This window comes from Styela clava, unplaced genomic scaffold, assembly GCF_964204865.1.
Source record: "Styela clava unplaced genomic scaffold, kaStyClav1.hap1.2 HAP1_SCAFFOLD_61, whole genome shotgun sequence".
Lineage (NCBI taxonomy): Eukaryota > Metazoa > Chordata > Ascidiacea > Stolidobranchia > Styelidae > Styela > Styela clava.
In genome coordinates, this window is record NW_027556545.1 from 22,501 (window position 1) to 27,500 (window position 5,000).

At 54.4% G+C, this 5,000-nt stretch overlaps 1 non-coding gene across 1 annotated transcript; it reads right to left on the bottom strand.

Moving 5' to 3' along the window:
* Positions 1-80: 80 nt before the first annotated feature.
* LOC144418864 (small subunit ribosomal RNA) lies at positions 81-1,890 on the bottom strand. Its single transcript, XR_013473705.1, has one exon. It is a non-coding gene; the product is annotated as a small subunit ribosomal RNA (ribosomal RNA).
* Positions 1,891-5,000: the final 3,110 nt, after the last annotated feature.

The following is a 5,000-nucleotide window of genomic DNA, read 5'->3' on the forward strand; positions in this document are numbered from 1 at the left end:
CCCCGATTGACGGCCGCCCTCTCGGCGGCACCCAAAGACAATTAAGTGCGCGGTCGGCCGGGGCCTACCACCACTTTCGGTAATGATCCTTCCGCAGGTTCACCTACGGAAACCTTGTTACGACTTTTACTTCCTCTAAATGATCAAGTTTGATCGTCTTCTCGACACGCCGACGCGGCCGTTGCCAGCCGCGACGGGGCCGATCCAAGGATCTCACTAAACCATTCAATCGGTAGTAGCGACGGGCGGTGTGTACAAAGGGCAGGGACGTAATCAACGCAAGTTGATGACTTGCGCTTACTGGGAATTCCTCGTTCAAGGGAAACAATTGCAAGTCCCTATCCCAATCACGAATGAGGTTCAACGGGTTACCCGGACCTTTCGGCCTAGGTTAGACACTCGCTGCTTCACTCAGTGTAGCGCGCGTGCGGCCCCGGACATCTAAGGGCATCACAGACCTGTTATTGCTCAATCTCGTGTGGCTAAACGCCACTAGTCCCTCTAAGAAGTTAGACGCCGACCGAGAAGGTCGCGTAACTATTTAGCATGCCAGAGTCTCGTTCGTTATCGGAATTAACCAGACAAATCGCTCCACCAACTAAGAACGGCCATGCACCACCACCCACAGAATCAAGAAAGAGCTCTCAATCTGTCAATCCTACCTGTGTCCGGGCCGGGTGAGTTTCCCCGTGTTGAGTCAAATTAAGCCGCAGGCTCCACTCCTGGTGGTGCCCTTCCGTCAATTCCTTTAAGTTTCAGCTTTGCAACCATACTTCCCCCGGAACCCAAAGACTTTGGTTTCCCGGAAGCTGCCGGAAAGGTCGTCATGGTAACGCCTCCCGATCGCTAGTTGGCATCGTTTATAGTCAGAACTAGGACGGTATCTGATCGTCTTCGAACCTCTGACTTTCGCTCTTGATTAAAGAAAACATTCTTGGCGAATGCTTTCGCAGTAGTTCGTCTTCCGCCGATCCAAGAATTTCACCTCTAACGGCAGAGTACGGACGCCCCCGTCTGTCCCTCTTAATCATTACCTCGTGCTCCGAAAACCAACAAAATAGAACCGAGGTCCTATTCCATTATTCCATGCAACACTATGCAGGCGAACAGCCTGCTTTGAACACTCTAATTTTTTCAAAGTAAACTTATCGGCCACCGCCGACACTCAGTCAAGAGCACCGACGGAGAACCGAAGGTGAGGCGAACGCAACCAGTGACACGCCTTGCGACGGACCGGCGGCGCTCGCCCAAAATCCAACTACGAGCTTTTCAACCGCAACAACTTTAGCATACACTGTTGGAGCTGGAATTACCGCGGCTGCTGGCACCAGACTTGCCCTCCAATGGATACTCGTTAAGAGTTTTAGGATGTACTCATTCCAATTACAGGGCCTCGTTAGAGTCCTGTATTGTTATTTTTCGTCACTACCTCCCCGTGTCGGGAATGGGTAATTTGCGCGCCTGCTGCCTTCCTTGGATGTGGTAGCCGTTTCTCAGGCTCCCTCTCCGGAATCGAACCCTGATTCCCCGTTACCCGTTATCACAAAGGTAGGCACGTAGCGTACCTTCGACAGTTGATAGGGCAGACACTTGAATGATACGTCGTCGGTGCAGAGACCGTACGATCCGCGTGGTTATCCAGAGTCATCAAACGTCACAGGACGAACCCGGTCGGTTTTGATCTGATAAAAGCGCGCCTCCCGAAGTCGGCGCTTAATGCATGTATTAGCTCTAGAATTACCACAGTTATCCACTTCGCTTACGAGACCAAATAAACCAAGACTGATTTAATGAGCCATTCGCAGTTTCGCTTTACGAGAACTCGTACTTGCACCTGCATGGCTTAATCTTTGAGACAAGCATATCACTACTGGCAGGATCAACCAGATAGCTGCGACAGCTGCGCTCGGCCCTTGCTGGGCCGCCCGGCGCGTGCTCGTCGCATTCGTTTAAGACCGAGGCGATCGCCTGCGGCCGTACTCGGCTTCGACAGTCGCTGGCCGCGACGTCCACGCTCTCGCCGGCAGTGCCAGGCGGAGCGATTTGCGTTTTTTCTTTGCTCGCCCTCTCTCGGGCTCGATCCATTCAGTTTCGCACAAACAAGAGCTCTGCCGGCCGCCTGCAGCGGTGCCTAAAACCCGGGCATAACAATGCGACCGTTCTGCTAGGCCGACAAGCGCTCAAGCCAGACGCTCGATCGAACGCCCCCTACATATTAGTCGAGACAACGGCTCGCTCATTAGCATCGCGTTTGTACTTTTAACTTTTTTCGGCTCGGCTTCTTTCGACGCCGATGCCGGCGACGCAGCACTCTCTCGCCCGCCAGCCACCGAGAAAAGGGTGCGCTCCGACCGGCCCCGCACCGCTCTTTCTTGGCTCATTCGAAATTACTGTCTTTCGCTCTGACATGCCTTACCTAGGGTTAGGTTAGTATGCTTGCACGTTTGTACTTTAACTTTTTTCGGCTCGGCTTCTTTCGACGCCGATGCCGGCGACGCAGCACTCTCTCGCCCGCCAGCCACCGAGAAAAGGGTGCGCTCCGACCGGCCCCGCACCGCTCTTTCATGGCTCATTCGAAATTACTGTCTTTCGCTCTGACATGCCTTACCTAGGGTTAGGTTAGTATGCTTGCACGTTTGTACTTTAACTTTTTTTGGCTCGGCTTCTTTCGACGCCGATGCCGGCGACGCAGCACTCTCTCGCCCGCCAGCCACCTAGAAAAGGGTGCGCTCCGACCGGCCCCGCACCGCTCTTTCTTGGCTCATTCGAAATTACTGTCTTTCGCTCTGACATGCCTTACCTAGGGTTAGGTTAGTATGCTTGCACGTTTGTACTTTAACTTTTTTCGGCTCGGCTTCTTTCGACGCCGATGCCGGCGACGCAGCACTCTCTCGCCCGCCAGCCACCGAGAAAAGGGTGCGCTCCGACCGGCCCCGCACCGCTCTTTCATGGCTCATTCGAAATTACTGTCTTTCGCTCTGACATGCCTTACCTAGGGTTAGGTTAGTATGCTTGCACGTTTGTACTTTAACTTTTTTTGGCTCGGCTTCTTTCGACGCCGATGCCGGCGACGCAGCACTCTCTCGCCCGCCAGCCACCGAGAAAAGGGTGCGCTCCGACCGGCCCCGCACCGCTCTTTCATGGCTCATTCGAGTTTACTGTCTTTCGCTCTGACATGCCTTACCTAGGGTTAGGTTAGTATGCTTGCACGTTTGTACATTAACTTTTTTCGGCTCGGCTTCTTTCGACGCCGATGCCGGCGACGCAGCACTCTCTCGCCCGCCAGCCACCGAGAAAAGGGTGCGCTCCGACCGGCCCCGCACCGCTCTTTCTTGGCTCATTCGAAATTACTGTCTTTCGCTCTGACATGCCTTACCTAGGGTTAGGTTAGTATGCTTGCACGTTTGTACATTAACTTTTTTCGGCTCGGCTTCTTTCGACGCCGATGCCGGCGACGCAGCACTCTCTCGCCCGCCAGCCACCGAGAAAAGGGTGCGCTCCGACCGGCCCCGCACCGCTCTTTCATGGCTCATTCGAAATTACTGTCTTTCGCTCTGACATGCCTTACCTAGGGTTAGGTTAGTATGCTTGCACGTTTGTACTTTAACTTTTTTTGGCTCGGCTTCTTTCGACGCCGATGCCGGCGACGCAGCACTCTCTCGCCCGCCAGCCACCTAGAAAAGGGTGCGCTCCGACCGGCCCCGCACCGCTCTTTCTTGGCTCATTCGAAATTACTGTCTTTCGCTCTGACATGCCTTACCTAGGGTTAGGTTAGTATGCTTGCACGTTTGTACTTTAACTTTTTTCGGCTCGGCTTCTTTCGACGCCGATGCCGGCGACGCAGCACTCTCTCGCCCGCCAGCCACCGAGAAAAGGGTGCGCTCCGACCGGCCCCGCACCGCTCTTTCTTGGCTCATTCGAAATTACTGTCTTTCGCTCTGACATGCCTTACCTAGGGTTAGGTTAGTATGCTTGCACGTTTGTACTTTAACTTTTTTTGGCTCGGCTTCTTTCGACGCCGATGCCGGCGACGCAGCACTCTCTCGCCCGCCAGCCACCTAGAAAAGGGTGCGCTCCGACCGGCCCCGCACCGCTCTTTCTTGGCTCATTCGAAATTACTGTCTTTCGCTCTGACATGCCTTACCTAGGGTTAGGTTAGTATGCTTGCACGTTTGTACTTTAACTTTTTTCGGCTCGGCTTCTTTCGACGCCGATGCCGGCGACGCAGCACTCTCTCGCCCGCCAGCCACCGAGAAAAGGGTGCGCTCCGACCGGCCCCGCACCGCTCTTTCATGGCTCATTCGAAATTACTGTCTTTCGCTCTGACATGCCTTACCTAGGGTTAGGTTAGTATGCTTGCACGTTTGTACTTTAACTTTTTTTGGCTCGGCTTCTTTCGACGCCGATGCCGGCGACGCAGCACTCTCTCGCCCGCCAGCCACCTAGAAAAGGGTGCGCTCCGACCGGCCCCGCACCGCTCTTTCTTGGCTCATTCGAAATTACTGTCTTTCGCTCTGACATGCCTTACCTAGGGTTAGGTTAGTATGCTTGCACGTTTGTACTTTAACTTTTTTCGGCTCGGCTTCTTTCGACGCCGATGCCGGCGACGCAGCACTCTCTCGCCCGCCAGCCACCGAGAAAAGGGTGCGCTCCGACCGGCCCCGCACCGCTCTTTCATGGCTCATTCGAGTTTACTGTCTTTCGCTCTGACATGCCTTACCTAGGGTTAGGTTAGTATGCTTGCACGTTTGTACATTAACTTTTTTCGGCTCGGCTTCTTTCGACGCCGATGCCGGCGACGCAGCACTCTCTCGCCCGCCAGCCACCGAGAAAAGGGTGCGCTCCGACCGGCCCCGCACCGCTCTTTCTTGGCTCATTCGAAATTACTGTCTTTCGCTCTGACATGCCTTACCTAGGGTTAGGTTAGTATGCTTGCACGTTTGTACATTAACTTTTTTCGGCTCGGCTTCTTTCGACGCCGATGCCGGCGACGCAGCACT